Source organism: Megachile rotundata, chromosome 8 (genome assembly GCF_050947335.1).
Source record: "Megachile rotundata isolate GNS110a chromosome 8, iyMegRotu1, whole genome shotgun sequence".
Taxonomy (NCBI): Eukaryota; Metazoa; Arthropoda; class Insecta; order Hymenoptera; family Megachilidae; genus Megachile; species Megachile rotundata.
Genome location: NC_134990.1, coordinates 8,406,962 through 8,431,430, shown reverse-complemented (window position 1 = coordinate 8,431,430; position 24,469 = coordinate 8,406,962).

The following is a 24,469-nucleotide window of genomic DNA, read 5'->3' as shown; positions in this document are numbered from 1 at the left end:
CATCAATCTAAAATTTTGACAAATATTTAATCCAAGTCCCCAACAAACTACGCAACCTAACCTAACTCATCCATATAAACTATCCGTAAAACCTAACCTAACCTAACCTATCCACATAACAAATGCGACAGCACAAGACATTAACAAATCGCCCTAAAAAATTAATACAACAAAATAATTCTAATACACCAAAAAATCGATATCAAATCCGATAAGTGATCGACTGTTTATGCATTGGAGTATTCGCATGTAGAGTGTACGCGGGCGTATAACAAGGCGGGCACGGGCAAACGTTGGATTACGAATGGAGCAGTCTAGATCTGTCATTCAGTTTAATCGTTTCCTATGCACTCCGCCGTGCCCATTGTCGACCGAGCTCTATAATAATTTAATGCCAGATATAATAAGTTACTTGCTGTCTGGCCGGTTGCCAGGCTTGCCCTATTCATTCCTCCATGAAAGCTGAAAAGCGCCAGCCCTCCCTCAACGCCGAACAGGTGGAGCGTTAACTTATGGAGCGTACGACTCGCGCTACCCTCACGCTGAATTTAAACCAACCCCCTCTCCACCTGATCTTAATTGGTCACCCTCTAATTGAGACGCTCGTTATAGGCCATTAACGCGCGATCAACGCCCGTTACTATTTTTTCGACGATCACCCAACAATAACGTCGATTATCGGTTTGTATGTGCCACTTTTGGATACCGCTTTGTGGAGGTATCCTGCTGTTTTCGATATGCTTTTCAATGGATGCGGTTTGAAAGTATGATGGAGGAGGGTTTATGGGTTTTAGAGGGGAATTGTTAAGTTTTTTGGGGGAAGTGAAATTTTAGGGGTGATGGAAGTAGGGATGTGGGGATTTGTAGGTTTATGTTTATGGAGTTCGTGAATTTTAGAAGTAGTGAAATTGGGTTTGTGGCGATTTAAAGATTGAGGAGTTTGGGGGTTGGTAGATCTACATATGTGGAATTTGTGAATTTTGGGATTTGAAATATTGGGTTTGTGAGGATTTAATGATTGAAGAGTTTGGGGGTTTGGAGATGTATGTACATATGTGGAATTTGTGAATTTTAGAATTTGTGAAATTAGGTTTGTGGAAATTTAATGATAGAGGAATTTGGGGGTGTGGAGATTTGCATGTGTGGAATTTGTGAATTTTAGAATTGTTTAAATTGGATTTGTGGAGATTTAATGAGAGGAGGAGTTTAGGGTTTTGAGATGTACATATGTGGAATTTGTGAATTTTAGAATTTGTGAAATTGGGTTTGTGGATATTTAATGATAGAGGAATTTGGGGGTGTGGAGATTTGCATGTGTGGAATTTGTGAATTTTAGAATTGTTTAAATTGGATTTGTGGAGATTTAATGAGAGGAGGAGTTTAGGGTTTTGAGATGTACATATGTGGAATTTGTGAATTTTAGAATTTGTGAAATTGGGTTTGTGGATATTTAATGATAGAGGAATTTGGGGGTGTGGAGATTTGCATGTGTGGAGAATTTGTGAATTTTTTAAATTGGATTTGTGGAGATTTAATGATTGAGGAGTTTGGGAATTGGAGATGTACATATGTGGAATTTGTGAATTTCTAAATTTGAAAAATTGGGTTTGTGGAAATTTAATGATAGAGGAGTTTATGGGTGCGGAGATTTGCATGTGTGGAATTTGTGAATTTTAGAATTTTTTAAATTGGATTTGTGGAGATTTAATGATCGAGGAGTTGGGAATTGGTAGATCTACATATGTGGAATTTGTGAATTTTTCAATTTTTTAAATTGGGTTTGTAGAAATTTAATGAAAGAAGTTTGGGGGTGTGGAGATTTGCATATGTGGAACTTGTAAATTTTGAAACTCGTGAAATTGTGTTTGTGGAAAATTAATGATCGGGGGATTTAAGGATTAAGAGATTTAGGTGTGTGGAATTTGCAAATGTTCGAATTTACAAAATTGTGTTCGTGCAAATTTAATGATAGAGAAGTATTGAACTTTTAAAGGTATGATCGAGGGATGAAGAGATTAAAAATATGGAAATTTCAAATTTTCAAGTTTTACAGATTTGCAGTTTTGGAAATTTAATAATATAGACATATTAAACTTTTAAAGGAATAATTGAGGATTGCGTAGATTTAGAAATTACAAACTTTGTAATTTTAGATCAAGAAACTTTCAAATTCAGAAACTTTTAAATTTGACAAGACAGTAATTAAATTTAGGAATGTAGAAGTTGTAGATTTATAAGTTGTAGAAATTATAAATTTGCAAAAGTGAACATTGTAAATTTGCAAACGTAGACACTGCAAATTGGGAAATCAAAAAATTGTAAATTGTAAATTTGCAAACGTAGACATTGCAAATTGGGAAATCAAAAAATTGTAAATTGTAAATTTGCAAACGCAGACATTGCAAATTGGGAAATCAAAAATTTATAAATTGACAAATGTAAACACTGCAAATTTATAAATATAAAAATTGTAAATTTAAAAACGTAGAAATTACAAATTTATAAACGTAAAAATTATAAATTTAAAAATGTAGGAATTACAAGTTCTGAAATGCAAAAATTGTAAATTTAGAAATGTAGAAATTGCAAGTTCAAAAATGTAAAAATTACAAATTTACAAGTGCAGAAATTGCAAATTGAAAAATCTGAAAATTGCAAATTACCAAATGTACAAATTACAAATTTAGAAATATAGAAATTACAAATAAAAAAAAACTAGTAAATTTAATAATACAGAAATTGCAAATCCAGAAAAATACCAAATTTTAATTAAAAATTTCTCAAACATTAAAATTTGCAAGTTTAGTACACCCCATCCGTACTAATTCTTCATCTCCACAAAAATCACCACAGATTACAAGAAGACCTTCTCAAAATTTGTAACCAGAAATAAGAAGTTATAAACCACCCTGGTCTGACTACCTCATCTGTCCACCTTGGTCAAACTTTCTAGTTTCAATGTCAAAGACACTGAACGATGTGATCGAAAAAATACACAGACAGGAAACGGAACATCTTGACTGCCGTTTACCCGATTTAAGTATCCACAATGCGTTCCCGTTATAGGCGGCAAGCGGTCGGAATTAATATCGTGAATCTGGAAATTTGTCGGCGGGCGTAAGACATTTTAATTACAGCAATTTAAATTCAATAATTTTGGTATTTTGCTCGGGACGGAGAAGCTGCGCAGCTGTTCTGCGAATTAGCATACTAAACTTTATCACCAACAGCTCGACAAAGACGTGCCAAGACGGCTGAACTAATTTCGAAGATAGAATAAAGTTGGGGCTGTGCGCGCGCGCGTTCAAGCCACTTCCGGAAATCAGAGCTTAAGAGAATTCTACTGTCGTTATTACTATTTATTTTTGCAAAATTCAAAATCTGGGGGCAAATTGGTGAAGGGACGGGTTGATACAAGGGCAAGTTGCACTCCAGGTGCATTGATGGAGAGGAAGATTGATATAAAGATGACGTGAAATATCAGAAATTTGATGTTAGAGCAAATTGAGGTGGGGGTAAATTAATAGAGTGACAATTGATACAAGGAAAAATTGATGAAGAAATAAATTAATGGGGAGATGAAGTGATACAAGGGTAAATTGGTAGGGAGTTGAAGTGATACAAGGATAAATTGATGCAAGGATGAATTCATATATGGGAAAATTGATGTTAAAGCAAATTGAGGTGGAGGTAAATTAATATAGTCATAATTGACACAAGGAAAAATTGATAGAGAAATAAATTAGTGAAGAGATGAAGTGATACAAGGGTAAATTAATAGGGAGATGAAGTAATACAAGGATAAATTGATACAAGGTTAAATTGATGTGAGGATGAATTCATATATGGGAAAATTGATGTTAAAGCAAATTGAGGTGGAGGTAAATTAATATAGTCATAATTGACACAAGGAAAAATTGATAGAGAAATAAATTAGTGAAGAGATGAAGTGATACAAGGGTAAATTAATAGGGAGATGAAGTAATACAAGGATAAATTGATACAAGGTTAAATTGATGTAAGGATGAATTCATATATGGGAAAATTGATGTTAGAGCAAATCGAGGTGGAGGTAAATTAATATAGTCACAATTGACACAAAGAAAAATTGAGAGAGAAATAAATTAGTGGGGAGATGAAGTGATAAAAGGGTAAATTGATAGGGAGATGAAGTGATACAAGGATAAATTGACACAAGGGCAAATCGATGCATGGACGAATTGATATATGGGAAAATTGATATGAGGGCAAATTTAGATAGGAACAAATTGATACTAGGGCAAATTTGTACAATAGCAAATTGATAGAGAGATAAACTAATACAATTTATACAAAAGAAAATTGATATAAGAGTAAATTCAGATAGGTGCAAATTGATAGAGCTGTAAATTCATACAGGAGCAATTGATAGAGAGATAAATTGATACAAGAGCAAATAGATACAAGTACAATTCTTACTACATACTCATACAATAGATGCAAATCAAATTGCTAAAGAAATAAGTTGATACAAAGGCAATTTGAGAGAGAAGAAAATGGATAAAGAAGAAAATTGATAGGACAGGTTGATGCTGAGACAAGTTACAGGAGCAAATTGTTACAATGACAAGTTAATACTAAGACAAGTTGATGCAGGAGCAAATCGATACAACAGCAAATTAAGATAATGTATATTACGTCCACTGAATGGTATATCAGTATAACATATCGCATTGATAATATATAGGATTCAGAATAATTAAGTCGTATTGACAGTATATCAGGATGATATATTAAATCGTACTAGTACCATAGATCAGCGGGTATACGTCCCGCTGACAATATATCACATCACATGTTATGAATAGTCACCATATGTGAACCTTAATAGACTCTGTAACACCAACTATGACTTTTAATATCTTTCTTTATCATATTCTTTCCTCCATCTCTCTTTCTCTGATTTAACCATTTCTACAACCAAAAACCTATCGATATCTAAAAGACTTGGCAGGAGTTCCTCTTCAACCAACAACTGCTCACAAACCCTTAAAATTACAAAACTACATAACTTCTAGATATACTTATAGATCGCCTTATAAATGGACAACCTACATTAAAATCGATAAAGAATAAACGATTTCCGTTTCCCGAAGAAATAGAAGGTTTACGTTCTGTTTGTCAAGTTTCATATTTAATGACCTAATATAAAGAGCGTTTGAAACGCGGAGCACGTCTTTCGGTGTAATGTATGCAGGGAAACCGAGTAAAACAAAACAGTTCCACCGAAATTGAATACAAATTTCCCCGGATCTTTTCTCTTCCTCTCCAACGTTCTGTTACCATCTCTCTCGCTGGTTCCCGCGTAGTCTTCTCTCTCTCTTCCGTGGCAGAAATACGGGACGACTTACTCGTTTCCCGGCGCTGGATGTACGAAAAATTATGCCGACGGTAATGACTATAAAAATGAGCGAGATACTCGGGAACGTATTTTAACTGTAACTACCGGGGAACGGGAAATTGAAATTTCGATAATTTCCATGGCCAATCAGCTTACCTTTACAGCTCCGTTAGCCCAGTGACTGTTTCTTAGCGTGATCCTGTGATGAACTGTTAAGTTATTGAAACGAGATTTCCTGCCTTCTTGGATTCCGAATAAAAGGTTGCTGAATATTGCACGAACCCTTCTATTATTTCTTATTTAATTCTTGGGATAGAACCGACATTTTTCATTTTTAATCAGGGCTGCTGGTACAGGATTTAAATTCTTAGACTGTGGTCTAGCACTGGCTTTCAAACATTTTCTGTAGTAATTTACAACTCATTTTTTACTGAAAAATTATCATATATTTACTTATAGTTGTGAATTATACTGTGGTTAATTGAGTAACTTTAAAATTGAAGATTAGTTCTTGATTTTTATTGCTAAGTAGCTAAGAGGATAAATAATTGAATGAAGATTGAAAATTGCACGATGAAGATTTTATCAAGTCGTGATTAAATTTTAATACTTGAGTGGAACTTCCAAACAGGAATGCAAATTGAATTTATTTTTTAAAAGAAGAATAAAAATTTATTTTCGTCATTGAACATTATACCAGCAAAAATTAAATTCCTAAATTTCCAAAATCTCAAACTTCCACCCTCTCAAATCCACAAATACACAAAACAGCTGACAATTCGTATCACAATTAAAACCTTACAGTAACAATTACAGTTACGAACCCTGAAAATTAACCTAAACATTCCAGAACAATGAACAAATGATGATACAAGAGCACGAATAGCCCACAGGTACGAGCATCAAACGCAAAATCACCGTTTCGAATCCAAGGTGGCCATAAAATTTTCCGTAGAACAGAATCTTAGAATGATTGAGGGTCTAAATCGTGACGCTCGAGACAGGCATCTTCTTTCTCGAGTCAGAAAGACAGGATCGAAACGAGGTAGCGAGGGTGGTTTCTAGAGTAGACCGTCAAACTTTTTACTGTCGTCCCTAAAAGAATATACAGTGGGCCATGAAAAAGTAACTCAACGGAAAGTGGCGTCGTTTATTACGCTCGAGCATTGTACTAATCCTTCGGGGAAAAAAGCAGCCGAGCTTTTCTACGCTCGCGGACCTGAGAGTGCACTGGGAATGTTAACCGCATCGATTCTTATATTACGATAATGTAGTTATGTGGAATTGATGATTTAATAGAATATATTAGTCACGATGATTTTTTGGGGGCTATGTGGTGGGGTAATATGTTAGGTTAGGTTAGCTGTGGTGGTCTATGTTAGGTCAGACATCATGTTAGGTATAGAGAGCATAAGGTGGTATTAACTATATATTACGATAATGAGTTTATGTGGAATTGATAATGTAATACAACGTATTAGTACTGATGATTTATAGGGTAATATAGATTTGGTAGGGTAATATGTTAGGTTAGTTTAGGTTAGATATCAAGGTGTATAAGGTGGTATACATCATATATTAAGATAATGTGTTCACGTGGAATTGATAATGTAATAGAATATATTAGCACTGATGATTCGTTGAGTAATATAGATCTGTATGGTAGAGTAATAAGTTAAGTTAGGTTAGAATAGGTTAGCTGTGGTGGTGTACAAAGTGATATTGATCATATATTACGACAAATCGATCGCCCTGAGAGGTTAGGTCTCATATGTAATATGGTAGAATAATATGTCTTATTAGTAATGTGTGAGAATACCATATTAGGTTCTATTAGTGGGCTAGGTCCATGTATCAGGTTGCATTGGTAATATATTCGGATATACTAGATCCTACTGATGATTTGATAGGATAATATATGAGAATCCATTATACGGTAGGATATGTTAGGTCACATAGATAGCACGATAGTATTGATCATATATTAGGACGATGTATTAGATCGCACTGATATGTTAGGTTTCATTTATAATAAATTAGAGCTTAGTAGTAATATTAGATCTTATTAGTAATGTATTAGGGCACTATACTACTACTGATAGCTATATATAAAGTGAGAAATTTGGAAATTTAGAGATTTGAGAGTTTTGGAAATTTGAGAGATTGGGAATTTGAGAAATTGAGAATTTGAGAGATTGGAAATTTGAGAAATTGGGAATTTGGGAGATTGGGAATTTGAGACATTGGGAATTTGAAAGATTGGAAATTTGAGAAATTTGGAATTTGAGAGATTGGAAATTTGGAAGATTGGGAATTTGAGAGATTGGAAATTTGAGAAATTGGAAATTTGAGAAATTGGAAATTTGAGAGATTGGGAATTTGAGAGATTGGAAATTTGAGAAATTGGAAATTTGAGAAATTTGAAATTTGCGAAATTGGGCATTTGAGAGATTGAAAATTTAAGAAATTTGGAATATGAGAGTTTTTGGAATTTGAGAGATTGGAAATTTGGGAGATTGGGAATTTGAGAGATTGAAAATTTGAGAAATTGGGAATTTGAGAGATTGGAAATTTGAGAGATTGGAAATTTGAGAAATTGGAAATTTGAGAGATTGAGAATTTGAGAAATTGGGAATTTGAGAGATTGAAAATTTAAGAAATTTGGAATATGAGAGTTTTAGGAATTTGAGAGATTGGAAATTGGGGAGATTGGGAATTTGAGAGATTGGAAATTGGGGAGATTGGGAATTTGAGTGATTGGAAATTTGCGAAACTGGAAATTTGAGAGATTGAGAACTCGAGAAATTTGACAATTTCAAATTCAACTCATTTATAATATATTAGAACAATATATTAGATCTTATTAGTAATATATTAGGGCAGTATACTACTACTGATAGCTATACATAAACTGAGGAATTTGAAGCTTTGATCATCTGAAAATTTGAAACTGCCAAAACCAAAAAATACACAAATGTAAAAACTGCAACTTGTCCCACCAGCCATCAAATATTCCTACAGTACAATCAAATAATCTTCAAGGAGCTTAAATTTAAATTCCCTAAAGTCCAGTAATTATCTTCAAATATTAACAAAGAACGTCTAAAGTAGTTAAAATTAACGTTTAAACGTAACTAAAATAACGGAGAATGAGATTGAATGCTTCAAGCAGCAATTTCTCAAAACGTATCTCGAAGTACGTTTCAAGTTCGATCAAATGTAATCTTATTATGTAAGAGAGGCGTGTTCGAGAAGCACCCGAGTCGAATTAAAAGGGAATAAAGAGTAAATCGTATTTATCCGAGCATCGAAAGACCCCCAGAGGCTATTGCGATACCACGTGTGTCAATAACAGGTAACGATTTTATGAGCAACTTTATCCACCATGTACGGTTTTGTCAGAAGTGCAATTAATCTTGCTGATATAGCGTCCGGGACAACATAACTCTTATCACCTATGACATTATTGTTGCGCCTTCGTGTATTACCGTCTTTTGTTTCGAGTAATGTTTATTCAAAAAATCTCGACACTTCGTAGAGAATTGTATGTACATTACTTTGCATTACAAATCTTTTTGTTCGTGAATTTATGAAGATTTGAATTTTTAAAGAGGGTTTGAGGGGGAATGATTTTTATTTGGAAAATTTAGAAATTGAGTTATGGTAAAATTGTTTAATTTATTTTGTAAATTTTATGTTTGGGAAGGTTAGAAATTTTTAGATTTTTAAACTTGCAGAGATTGAAATTTTAGAAGACTTCAATTTGTTAAGTTTAAAAGTTTCAGAAACTGAAATTTAGTCATTTTCAAATTAACAAATATTGAAATTTTATAAATTTTAAATTAGCAAAGTTTGAAATTTTGTGACTGCAAACTTTGCAAAGTTTGAAATTTTGTAGTTTTCAAATTAGCAAAGATTGAAATTTCGTGACTGTAAAATTTGGAAAGATTGAAATTTCGTAGCTTTCAAATCAGCAGAGATTGAAACTTAGTCATTTTTAAACTTGCAAAGTTTGAAATTTTGTGACTGTGAAATTCGCAAAGTTTGAAATTTTGTGACTGCAAAATTTGCAAAGTTTGAAATTTTGTAGTTTTCAAATTAGCAAAGATTGAAATTTTGTGACTGTAAAATTTGGAAAGATTGAAATTTCGTAGCCTTCAAATCAGCAGAGATTGAAACTTAGTAATTTTTAAATTTGCAAAGTTTAAAATTATTATAATATCTAATTTAACAAAGTTTGAACTTTTACAACTTTCCAATTCACAAACTTAAAAACTTTAATAATTTCATAGAATTTTATTTACTATTACATATAAAACTACTTACATGTAAAAATAATGAAACATGATTTTGAACAATAACCACATAAAACTGTCTCTAGTTTCAACTTGACTTAATGTACCTATAATGTACATTTGATTTTGTATTCGATAGCAAGATATTCTTTCATAAATGCTCAAGATAAAGACTGAAGTTTTATGTTCCACGCTTGATACTTTACGACATGCATTGTTTTATCGTGGTTTTGGTTGCTGGTATCAATATTTTATGCTCTATGGAGATATTACTTGAACATGAAAGTCGACATCATAGATAATATGATTTTAAAGTACATAAACTCGTGGTACTAATTAATTTCTATCAAAATCTACTATAAAATATTCCTGCTAAAACCTACATATTAAAAATAAAATCTCCATTTATTATGAACAAAACCACTCCACTTACATTAATTAAAAACAAAGAATAAATTTTCATTAAATAATCACTGAAAAGGTTAATATTTTACAATTTAACCTTATTATAATGTTTAAAAATTTTAATTATTTTATTAAAATTGTTGAAACCACAGACATAATATAATTTTGCATCCGATTTTACATTATACAGTCTATTTTCAATACGTAATGAAATACTGAAGAATGGGTCGAAATAATTTAGTGGCTTTCAAACATCTAGGCAATTTAATTTATCGGATTCAGTGAACGTTATTTCCAGCATATATCGCAGACCTAACAATGAAAATGCTTTAATGAAAAAGGATTTGTTGAAACAACTCCGCGGAAATTTTATTCATTTAGTTCGTATAATTTAACTTAGGATTTTTTCACAGAAATAACGTGTCGAGTTTCATTAATTTTTTATTTAATTTTATTTTGTTATTAAGTTTGAAGGAGGCAAAAATACTTTGTTGGTTGAGAAGGGTAACAGTGCTTTTTAATATTAAAGTGAGTGAATATTTTAACAAAAATAGCAACAGAAATAATATTATAATTAAAATTAATTTAGTACTTCATAATTGTAATAAAATATTATTAGTTAGCAAACTAATTATTTGTTGAATTATTTAGCTGCCTATTTACTATTACTATTACTAATAAAAATATTATTTAGTTTGCTATAATTATTTAGTACTCTTATAATGAAAAATTACATGTGAATTAAAAATTTAAAATTTAGAATAATAACATTTCATAATAAAATAGTTATACACTGATAAATAATATTTTATACAATTCTATCAACAATCAAACCCTTACTAACTTGACCATCAATCAAATAACAAGAAAGAAATAAAATTTGTTATTAATCATCCTTACAAAATAGTTAAACAATAATTGAAATTTTCTCCCAACAAAAAACTACAAAATCAACATCTCAAAGAAACTTAATTTTAACTCTGTTGTACTTTAATCAAAATAACATGCGAATCTTGATGAAACACAAACTTTATTTCCAGTTTTAAACAACGAAACGAGATTTCTGATCATGCAGCGTATGATATATGTATTTACTTATGTGGCACTCACAAAGCAACAAGTTCATCTCAGTTGATTCAAGTTTGTTTTGCACCACAGAGGCAATAAATACATTACGCGTTTATTTGGAATTCAAATAAGCCGACGCCTCGTATAAATGAAAGTTTTGTGTCAAGTGCACCACACCGATTCAGACAATGATACTCACCGCAAAAAGTTTAATCGATGAAATCTCGAATAGTCAACGCCTCGGCGATGTAGCAAAGTCTCATCCTGTGACGCTTGTGTTTGTCATACAAGGGAACACTGCAAATAATATGAATATTAAAAACATTTCATTTAAAAAATTCAGGATTTAGAAAGAAATTTTATATCTGCATGTTTTTCAATTTATGAGATTCAGAAATTTGCAAATTTTCAAGATTTTAAATTTTACTTCAAAATATTTCTAAACTGAAGATCTAATAGTCTATAAATTAGGAAGTTTAGTTTAGATAGCAAGAATTGTAAGAATATTTGCAAATTTACCTGTAGATAGATTTGAAATTGTAATTTCTAATTTACAAAAATTTTAAATTAGCGAAATTAAAATGGTTAATTAATAATTTCAACATAGTGCAGCCAGATTAAAAATTTAACGAGTCGAAAATTGAGGAATTAAGACATTTAGAAATTTAGAAATTTGGAAATTTAGAAATGTAAAAATGTAGAAATGTAGCAATTAAAAAATTTAGAAATTCAAGAGATAAAACATTTAGGGATTTAAAAATTTTGGGAGTTAAGATTTTAGAGATTTGCAAATTTAATAAATTGGAAAATTCAGGATTTGGAATTACAGAAATTTAGGAACCTGATAATACAATTTGGGTCACCAGAAAGTTGGGAATTTAGTAATTTATAGAATCGGAAATTTAGGACGTCGCAAATTTCAGAGTTTGAGAATTTGGAAACTTCAGAAATTGGGATTTGGAAATTCAAGAATTTAATAATTTAATAACCTGACTGTTTCGAACTTCAAAGACCTAAAAACCTAAAATATAACTCCGAAACTTAAAAACTCAGAAATACAGAAACTTCGATATTTAATATACATCTTGATGCAAAACTAAATTCAGTTGAGAGACCCCAAATATTTATTTAAACAGAATAATATTAAAAACAATAGATTCACAGCATATTAAATCGAACCTACATGTTTTTCGAGAAGTCTATTACTAAAATATAAAATGTTTCTTAATTACAACCCATCTGCAATATTTCAAAACGATAAACGTACTCCGAAGAAAAAGATATATTACATTATTCTCTACAAAAGCATATAACATTACATAAGGTAAAATTAGCATAATCTGTGATATAAAGCGAAGGAATAGCCTTAGACTCCCGGGAGGTATCGTAACGGGTGTAACGAGGTGTGCGAAGAAGGGTGAGATCATTTCTCGGAACGTCAACCGAGTGCTTTTGCTCATGTGTACATACATCCCGTGGTGTTAGCAGCGCATCGCGTATCGTCGTCGTCGCGACGCTTGTATACCGTCGCAATTGCGCACAAGCTTCGGTATATAATTGGGATGAATATTGAGAAGTTGGCAGTGAAGTTGTAAGTAAACTTGGATGCCTCGGGGCGAGCTCGCTCCGCTTGAGAGCAGAGACGTGTTGCGGACAGATCCTCCTCTGCTCTCCTCGCCTAAACCCACTCCTTATTCACCTATCGCCTGCCGCCTACAAAACTATACGAATATTCCGGATTATCCCGACGACGAGACGCGGAGCGCTATTTACGAACAGTATTCGTCTACCATTCTTTGCAGGGATCATCAACTGCGAGCCTCGTTTGTTCCACACTCGAACACCCAGAGAAATCGAGAAAATTTCTCACACGAGATAAAAATGGGGACGTTAATCGCTGTGAATTTTTCAGTTGCCAGATTGCTTAGATGCTAAATCTGGAGGTTATTGGCTTTGTTAGATTGTTTCAAAAAACCTTGTTGATGAAATTGATCAATTTGAGAGTATAGATGGTTGAAAATCTCTGTTACAGTTACTGTAAAACCTTGTCAGATTGTTACTACATTGCCACTGACTCGCTATCTCTATCAGAGATACATTACTGTTATTTGTTAGGTTAGCTTGGAGACCTAGTATCTCAAAGAACCATATTAACAAAATTGATCAATTTGCAAGTATAGATGGTTGAAAGTCTCTGTTACAGTTACTGTAACACCCTGTCAGATTGTCACTACATTGCCACTGACTCACTATCTCTATCAGAGATACTTTACTGTTATTTGTTAGGTTAGCTTGGAGACCTAGTATCTCAAAGAACCTTGTTAACAAAATTGATCAATTTGCAAGTATAGATGATTGAAAATCTCTGTTACAGTTACTGTGAGACCCTGTCAAATTGTCACTACATTGCCACTGACTCACTACCTCTATCAGAGATACTTTACTGTTATTTGTTAGGTCAGCTTGGAGACCTAGTATCTCAAAGAACCTTGTTAACAAAATTGATCAATTTGAGAGTATAGATGGTTGAAAATCTCTGTTACAGTTACTGTAACACCCTGTCAGATTGTCACTACAGTCACTAAATTGTCACCAACTCACTACTTCTATCATGTGTGGTCATATATGTACATCCTATGTCTTCATATATCCTTATACCACATCCTTGAAAAAACCTTGGATCATAATTTTTAAAATACCTCACATAACAATGAAGATGTACTTATCTTAAAGTGGAGAGTTAAAAGTGCCTGAGGATTAATAAATAATAAGTTTAACAGTGAAACTTTGATACAGTGGTATGCATCGTTCGCAATTTCAACTCTTCAATTATCGACGGCCCAGACAATTATAACACGAAGCAACACGCTAAAAGTTAAGAACGATCTTGCTAGCTGAAAGCAGAGACATGTTGCGGATAGCTGCTACTCTGTTCTGCTCACCTTAACCACGTTATTCGCCTATCGGAGTTTCTGTGCAAAACTATGCGAATATTCTCGATCATCCGGCAATCTGACGGAATTCGTACTTCATGCGCGACGCTGAAATATACTCGAATATCAGGATCTAGATAAATAAAATCGGCCATTTTTCCTTCTTTCCTATTTCTGTCTACTGATCTTTCATTCTTCTTTTCATATATTTTCAATTTTGGGTTGTGTTTGTTCGTATGAAAGTTAATTCTGTGTTAAATAACATGTACACTCATTTTTTATTTTAACAAAATATTTATTTAAAAGCAACAAAATTTTGTGATGTAAAGTGTGAAATTTAAAGCTAGTCATTTTAACAAGTTGATGTGCATCAGGCCCTATAATACATATTGTTAACAAGACTTAATCTTCCAATTTCATTTTTTAATCTATTGTATCATCTCAATATTAAGATCCCTCAAACATCCTCCAAACAAATAATTAATTATGTGAATACTTTCTGTAAATAAGTAATTTAACTTGCAGCATAGAGTGAACATGTTAAGATTATTTTCTTCCGCAAACCAGTGAAAGAAGAATGTAAACCAAATAATGTACAAGCTACATAATGGAAGTAATTGTTGATATCTGTAAATAATGAGCGAAGAAGGAAATTAGAGACGGTCGATTTCTATGGTATCAAGAGTCGAAAGTTCAGCAACAAGTTCGCGTGGAAAGAACACGTCGGTAACTAAATAGAAACTTTCGCTACATAAATATTGAGTAAGCATACTCTTCACCACCTGGCTTCGACTCTGTATGCTTCTTTATATCCCGAAACTTCCTCCACGTTAGACACGGGTGTTGCATAAAAACGGTAAACTACCTTTATTTAAAGATCGCGGATGTTCGTGGATTAAAATTCTTCCCTGAATTCTTCTCCGTCTAGCTTCTGTTTTAATAGAAAGATGATGTCAAGGAAAATCGATAGTGAAATAGTACCGTCAGATGGAGCATAGAAGTTAAACTTAATTTCTCGTTTTTCGACCTGTCACTTTTATGTAGGTGCGAACTGTCATGATTTAATTTTTAATTAGAATGGAAATTTGAAATTCTAATATGAAATTTTTGAAGATTTTTTTTAATTACTTTTATATTATTCTGTAATACTTTTTGGGTCAAAATTAGTTTACTTTTATAGCATTTTATAATTCTACTGTTTTATTATTTTATTACCTGAGTATTGTATTTGGAAGTTTGGTATTTGATCATTTTACTATTCTACTATTTTGTTTGTTCGTCATTTTTTTATTTTACTATACAACTCAGCTGTTTTTTATTATTTTACTGTTACACTACTTCATTATTTTATTGTATTAATAATCTGCTATTTTAGTGCATAAGTAATCTGCTATTTTACTTCGCTATGTCAGTAATTAGACATTTTACTTCACAATGTCAGTAGTCAGCCATTTTATAGCACTGCATCAGTAGTCAGCTATTTTACTTCACTACACGTATCACTAGTTAGCCATTTTACTTCACTACATATATCAGTAGTCAGCCATTTTACAACAGTGCATCAGTAGTCAGCCATTTTACTTCACAATGTCAGTAGTCAGCCATTTTACAGAACTGCATCAGTAATCAGCCATTTTACTTTACTACATATATCAGTAGTCAGCCATTTTACTTCACAATGTCAGTAGTCAGTCATTTCACTTCACAATGTCAGTAGTCAGCCATCTTACTTCACTGTACCAGTCATCATTACATCACTACACCAACCTGCTATCTACTAACTCACTGTCTTAAAAATAAATCGAAATTTCAAGCCAGAACTCCAAAATCCCACGATTTCTCGCATAAAATATCCAAGAACGTTTGGAAGCTCTAAGGAAGCGAGATATTAGTCTGTTTTCTTTCAGCGAATTACGTTATTTTATGCCTCGATTCGCCCCGTCTACTCCTGATACCGGTTACAATATCAAGCACTTACGGTTACAGAAGAGTTCACTCGTCTGGCGAGCGCGTAATTACTAACCGGCTTGGAGAATCTCGCGTAATTTTCGACCGGTGAAAATTTCACGGAGGATACGTATGTACTCGCCAACCGTGTAAGACGTTTTAACGAAGCACGAGCTGTCGTCGTTGCTCACGACCATCTTGGGGGTTTATACTCTCACCCCTTTCCTTATGTTGATCCTGGTGACAGAGGGTTGCGACTACCCGGCACGATGTTTGATAAAATCGCTGGATCGTGTAACACGAAAATGTCAAGTTACTTTGCACCTTTTGAAAGAACCTTGTACAAACATTCATACATCTATATAATTGCCGTCACTAGAAAAATACAATTGTATGTGTTAGGTCTTATAATACAGCGAGAGGATTAGATCTAATACAAGCTAGTTTCGTTCTAGCGCTGGTAGTTCTTCGAAAGATTCAAATATTAGATCTGAGCTAAAAAGATGTGAACATCGTGCAGAAGTAAACAAATTTAAAATAGTGGAATGAGCGTCGTATGAATTTTATTGGACGAGATCCAAATGATTTTTCTATTAAATATCAGCCCGGTGAGATGCAGTGTTTCAGGATGGAAACGGGATAAGAACGTTCGTTCGGTTCGACTTCGAAAGAAGGTGGTGGAACCGTGCGATTCCATTGTTCGATTGATGTTCAATACGGGAAATGTGACGGCCGATACTTCACCTTGGCTGCGATATTCCACGGGATAAATGTCGACGAAGATCGTGGACGAGTATTCGGGAGACAAATAGTCGGACATCGGGTCTCCTATTCCTGGTAGATTGCGGATTCGATGAAATTTCACGGCCACCAAATTCGTAGCTGCCTGTTTGATTAACTGTTAGATTTTAATGTCATTATACTATTTTACGTCTGTTGAATCGTATTGTTCTTTTATCCGTTGAGTCGAGATTAAAATCGTGTTCTATCAATTTGATTTGCGAAATTGATGCGATAAATGATGTTAATCGAGTGCTTTCAAATAAATTGAAATTGTAGGTAATTATAAGGTATTATAATGATTATGATGACTGTTATTAAATTTGTATTATTAGTTGATACAAAATTATAATCGTTTTGCATTGGAAGAATTTCTTACGACGAAATTAATCTAACACTTAATCAATGACTTCAGATAAGACTTTGACATACGTGTAAACTAGAATCACTGAAATATCTTTCAACGAAAATTAAAATAATTTTTCTTGAAACTTGAACACCCTGGTATTAAGTTTCTTAAAATTTATGTAAAAAAATATGACATAACAGCAAAGATTTTAGTTAAACCGTAGGTAACAGATATCCCAGTGATTTTTCATGAGTGAATGTACATATTTGAAGTATGGTGACATTATTCGGAAAGAGAGATGCTCGATTGCAAACGGCGACAAATTTTTATTCGCCAATGTCCGACGCATTCTATCGGATATTTCTGAATATTTGACACTGAGAATCCGATTTCCTGGGATACACCAGCTTTGACACTCTAATGCTGTGAAAGTGTGATACACCGAGGCGAAAAATACGAACGGCACGGTTCAACGAAACCGGATATAAAGCTGCTCCTGCTGGATAAAGAGCTTCGATATCGATAATCGTTTCGGATGTATTCGCAGTCGAAACGTTCGAAGTGGACAATATTAATCGTGTTATTACTAACTAGCGGTTAATCACTAGTGCAATTTGATGAGTTATAATTTACTCTATACTCTGGCTGCTAAATAACGTAATAAATTGTTATTAGTGCTTGTAGTTTGATGATGCTAAATTCGACACGTTTAATATTCGTGTAATTTGATTATTTAGTGAACATCGAATGAAATAAACATTGTAGAGAAATTTTTGTTGAGTAACTATAGTTTTGTTTCATTGATTTTAAGCTATTTTTGTATGTGTGTAGAGGAGTATAAATTGGATACAGTTAATGGAAACAGTAGCTGAAACAAACTGCAACGTTATGTTAAACTCTGTAACTAATTTCGAAACGCAGTTTAATTCCATGACACAAAATATCATTTACAAAGCTTCTAGAGAATAATCCTTTTGCATCTTAATTATTCATAATAAAAAATGAGTGATATGAAACGATAGAAAGTTCTGAATTGTAAATTTAGATCTGTTCCTTTGAAGTACATTTTGTATGAAGAACAATGGAGCGTTTGTATAATTGTTTTTATTAAACTTTGATCTTTAAATTGATGTAATATAGGTGGCATTTTGTGGCAATTTTCTGTAATTAGGTTTTATTGAACTGTCTGTGCTTGAAGCTGTGATATTTGATTTTTGGTATAGAGTACAGAGAGAAGGATGGAAATTATAAAGGCAATAAAAATGGGAATATGGCGAAGTGACAGAATAGTAAAATAGTTATGTAGTAAAACAATAAAATAGTAAAATTTTAAAATGGTAAAATAGTAAAATAATAAAATAGTAAAATGATAAAATAATAAAATGATAAAATTGTAGAATCATAAAATGGTAAAATGATAAAATAATAAAATGATAAAACAGTATATTAAAATGATAAAATAGTAAAACAGTAAAATAGTAAAATAGTAAAATAGTAAAACAGTAAAACAGTAAAATATTAAAATAATAAAATAGTAAAACGATAAAATAATAAAACAGTAAAATGATAAAATAGTAAAACAGTAAAATGATAAAATAGTAAAACAGTAAAATAGAAAAATAGTAAAATACTTAAATAGCAAAATAGTAAAATGACAAAATAATAAAATAATGAAATAGCAAAAGACCAACAAAATAATATATTTTCCCAATTACATTTCCCAACACAAAGAAGATAATTTTCCCAAAATGAAGAAGCTAAAATGACGAACCTTAAAAGTGCCAATATAATTTTCGTCTGTTCCCAAGTGTCGATAAAGTGAAAAGAAATCGCAGTGGTCCAAGCTGACTCTGCATCATACGTGGCTGGTTATCCATAGAAAGTTTGAGGAACTTTTCCCGTGAACTTGGAACGTTGTACTGTGTACGTAGACCGACAAACTTTCTGCATACCTACTCGCCATTCGTTCGTGAAACGAGTCTTTTTCTTCTCTTGCCAACCAGACCCTTTAGCTAGCCAGCTAGTCGTTATAAACAAGGATTAAGGGCTCCAGATGCGCCGAATTCTCCAGCCACATTTTTCCGGCGCCTACATTTGTGTCCTGTGAGAAACAAATGGTGGGACTGTGGGCCCGTTTTCATGAGATTTCTTTGTCACGCGCTGTTTTATGTCCGCGAAACTCGGAACTGTGTAAACTGCTGTTCTTACGGCAAATTGACGACGTTTTTATCATTTATGTCTTTGATGAATTTTAGGGAGGAGTGATAGGAGTGATAGGGGTACTCTAGGTTTTCTTTGTGGAAATTGTATCGAAATAGGGATAATTAGGCGATGGAGGTACTAGTTGCAAATTAAGTATGTTTGGTACGTTTGGTAATGCAAAATTCATAAGAATTCATTCATCTGTGGTTTTCAAGGTTCCCATTTCAGCTTTTTCCCAAATTTCCAAAAATTCCAAGCTTCCAACAATTCCAAATTTCCAAAAATTTCACGCTTCCAAAAATTCTAAGTTTCCAAAAATTCCACGCTTCCAAAAATTCCAAATTTCCAAAAATTCCAAGCTTCTACAAATTCCAAATTTCCAAAACTTACAAGCCCATACAAATTCCAAGCTTCTACGAATTCCAAATTTCTAAAACCTCCAAGCTTCTACAAATTCCAAGTTTCCAAAAATTCCAAGCTTCCACAAATTCCAAATTTCTATATCCAAATTCTAAAATCCCCATATTCTCAAATTTCCAAATCCCCAACTCCTCAAATTGTCAAATTCCCGAATTCCTAAATTCCCAGTGTTTACATCCCTAAATTCTCAAATTCCCAAATTTCCAAGTCAAATTTCAAGTTAAATTCGCAAATTCCTAAATTCCCAAATTCCCAAATCCCCAAATTCCACAAATCCCTAGATCCCCAAATACCTAAATTTCCAAATCCCCAAATTCCCAAATCCCTAAATTCCCAAATCCCTAAATCCCTAAATCGCTAAATCCCTAAATTCCCAAATCCTCAAATATCTAAATTCCCAAATATCTAAATCCCCAAATCCCTAAATTCCCAAATCCCCAAATCCCCAAATCCCCAAATCCCCAAATCCCCAAATTCTCAAATTCCCAATTTCCAGATCTCCAAATCCCCGAACCCCCAAATTTCTACTAAACCAAATGCCTAAATTTCCCACCCCCGAAAAATGGCTCCGACAGTGACAGAAGGATCGCCTTAACAGTTGGTAAGCCCTGGTGACGTTCAGAGACAGGTCAGTCTGAATGGAGGCACAGTGACTCGTATACAATCACGAATGAGCTCAATTACACGCAACCTTTAATGATAGACGCAATTACGAGGAAGAATTAGTCGTGTGCCTGTACAGGACTCGTGTTATATAGCGCATTCTAATAGAGAGTGCAGATATAAACGGCGGATAATAAGTCACTTACACGGATCCTGGACCAAGGGGGTTGGCTGCACGCCAGTTCTATTCGCGCTTCGGTTGTTCCGATCTATTCTATACGGTGCCACGTCACACGCATGACGCTCTTAACTAAATTATGGACAAAGTAATACGATTTCCTGCTTTAAGGGGCGCTCCTCAACTTCCGACTTATTCCCTGATACTACCTTTCGGACAGTGGTACATCGATCAATGCGAACGCTCAAAAATAATAGTAACTTTCTTAATAATAATAGAAATTAATAATAGAAATTTCTGTTTGATACTTCAGTTTAAGTCAGGTTCTAAATGTATGGGAGTCAAAGAGACATATTTGGACGAATTATCGAGCTGATCCTATTTACGAGTATCGACATCTGCAAACAGGATATTGGAATATACGAATTTAGTTTGAATTTGGGAATTTCTGTTTGTCGGGGGATTTGAAAATTGGGTATTGAGGGAATGTCGGGAATTGTTTGATGATTTTTGGAATTTGGAAATATGGTAGTTGGGAAATAGGTATGGGGAATTTGTGGAAATGGTTGGTAATTGAGGAATTTGGGGATTTAGAATTTTGGTAATTGGGGAATTGAGGAAATGGGACTTTGGCAATTTAGGGAAGATGAGGATTTGGAACTTTGCCAATTAGATTTGGGGAATTTGAGGAAATGGAAGTTTGACAATTTAGGGAAGATAGGGATTTGGAACTTTGGCAATTACATTTGGGGAATTTGAGGAAATGGAAGTTTGGTACTTTAGGGAATTTGGGGAATTGCGTCTTTGGAAATTTTGGGAATTGGTACCGGAAATTTAAGGAATTGCAATTTTGACAATTTAGGGAAGTTCGGAAATTGGAACTTTGGCAAATTGGTAATCGAAATGGAAGTTTGACAATTTTGTCAATTTAAGGAATTCGAGCAGATAAAAGTTTAACTATTCAGAGATTTCGAGAAAGTGGCAGTTTGACAATTTAGTGAATTTGAAAGTTTGTTAACTTGGGGTATTTAAGAAATGGAAAAATAAGGAATCAGAAACCGAAAAATATGAATTTCTCAAATTTGAAACATTTCAGCCCACAAAATCCACAAATCCCAATATTCCGCACTTAATTTCAAAATCCGATAATTTAAAAATCCAAAATTTAAGAATTTAGAATTTATGAAACAGTGGATGCAAATAAACCACATAACATCCCCATAATATTACTAAAATTAAAACAATAAGAATCATAAAGAAATCAGAATGAAGTGCCTTCACTCTTAACAGAAGATCCATTGCCTCAAATTGTATTATGCTAATACGTCCGCGATGAATAAAACAAAGCTATTGAACGTCCACCTTTTATCAATCAATATTCATCGTCGGGCGATGTACTCGCGGTATTAAACAACGAAAATCGCGTGGTCTGTCATTGTAAAGAAGACAATACGTGTAATTTTGAATGGCTTGATTGATTCGGTGAATGATGCGGGAGAATTGATAGCATTTTTGGTGAACAAAAGCTGCGCACGGTTTTGGAGTACTAGGTAGTTGGATTTTCAGTGATACAAGTCAATGATTCGACCAACGTGCTGTGGTTTCATAGTTCTTGTTCTAATTACGAATCAGTTTAGACGTTCATATTTCAGCAAATTGAAATAGTTAGCTAAATGAGATACGGGAAATGAAGTTTGGGAGGTACTGGAATATGGAAAAGTATTGCTGACGGTTTTTAAGAATGTGAAATTTGAAAAATGAGTTGTGAAACAGGGAGATGAGAGTTATTGGAAAAGGGACACATTTTTGGGATGTTGATTATGGGTGAGATGAGGAGAGCAGAGTCTTATAATGGAAATGTTATTTACAAATTTGGTAATTTCGGAAGTTTGGAATTTTTGTATTTAGGAATTTTGATTTGAGGATATTTGCGGATTTTGGAATTTGAATGTTAGGGGTATAGAGAGTTATGGGATTTCAGAATTTTTGAAATAAGGAGTTTAGGAATTTGGGAATTTAGGAGTTTGAAAGTATGGACATTTGGGGGTTTGTGAATTTGGAGTTCTGGGAATTTGGAAATTTGGGAAATTGGGGATTTTGAGATTTGGGAATTTGAGAAATTGGGAGTTTGAGAGATTGGAAATTTGAGAAATTTGGAATTTGAGAGTTTTGGGAAGTTGAGAGATTGGAAATTTGAGAAATTTGGAATTTGAGAGTTTTAGGAAGTTGAAAAATTGGAAATTTGGGAGATTGGAAATTTGGGAGATTGGAAATTTGAGAGATTGGAAATTTGAGAGATTGGAAATTTGAGAAATTTGGAATTTGAGAGTTTTGGGAATTTGAGTGTTTGGAAATTTGAAAAATGTGGAATTTGAGAGTTTTAGGAAGTTGAGAGATTGGAAATTTGAGAGTTTGGAAATTTGAGAAATTTGGAATTTGAGAGTTTTAGGAAGTTGAGAGATTGGAAATTTGAGAAATTGGGAATTTGAGAGATTGGAAATTTGAGAAATTGGGAATTTGAGAGTTTTAGGAAGTTGGGAGATTGGAAATTTGAGAAATTGGGAATTTGAGTTTTAGGAAGTTAAGAGATTGGAAATTTGAGAAATTGGGAATTTGAGAGTTTTAGGAAGTTGGGAGATTGGAAATTTGAGAAATTGGGAATTTGAGAGTTTTAGGAAGTTGGGAGATTGGAAATTTGAGAAATTGGGAATTTGAGAGATTGGAGATTTGAGAAATTTGGAATTTGAGAGTTTTGGGAATTTGAGAGTTTTAGGAAGTTGAGAGATTGGAAATTTGAGAAATTGGGAATTTTGGAATTTGAAAATTTGGGAATTTGGGGAATTGGAAATTTGAGAATTTTGGAATTTGAAAATTTGGAATTTTGGATATTAAAGAATTTGAAAATTTGAAACTTTGAGTGTTTGGACGTATCAAACTTAAACACTTGTAAATGCCTCTCAAAAGCACCAAAATAGTCTTCAAAATACATTTGCAAGAATTAGTATGACTTGAAGAAGTAACGAAACGTTATAAACTTTTACAAGTACATTTGCAAAGGAACAAAATTAATAACTAGATAAACGTTTACAGGAACTTGTTAATATTTATTCATAGTTGAGACTTCGTGCACAAGAAGATAAAGTGATTCTCTACCCCCTCCTGCAAGAATCATCCCCTCCACGTAGTTCAGAATGAAACAAACGGCTTCAACAAGCGTCAGTCGTCGCTGGAACAGCGAATGGGTAAGATGTCTGTTTTCTTGCTGCTTTAATAATTTATTAATTATTAATCATTATCAATTTATTTATTTACTATTCATTTCTTATTCTATTATGTATTTATTAACTTTAGAAAACAGTATTCGTTTCATTTGACTATGTTATACATTTTTAATTGTTTGTCAGTTATTGTATTATATTTAATTAACAATATTTCAAATTTTTATACTTTGAATTTAGGATTGATTTAATTTCACAGTAAATTTGCATCTTTGCTATTCTTGTATTACGACTAGAACGAACGGTTAACAGTTATAATGGTACATTTAATTAATAATGGTAAACCGAAATTTCGTGTCAGGGGAACACACATTGTGAAGAGGTATTCTGCTCCCAAGAATTCCAAATGTTTGATAAGATGTTTATTTATAAAACATTATCAATACTTATTTTCTCTTAATCGTTTCAAAAAGAGTAAAAATTTTGTGAAACAAACTACTTACATACTTGCGAAATGATTCTGCTATTTGTAACTTGACACAATTTCCTCTAAATGCCCTATATATTTCTATATTTTATATGTAACAAAGAATTTCAAATTTGCATTTATTATAATGAGATTATACAACGTCTAACATTATAAGATACATCATATCCCTAAAAACTTAATTATAACTAGTTATCTAAAAAG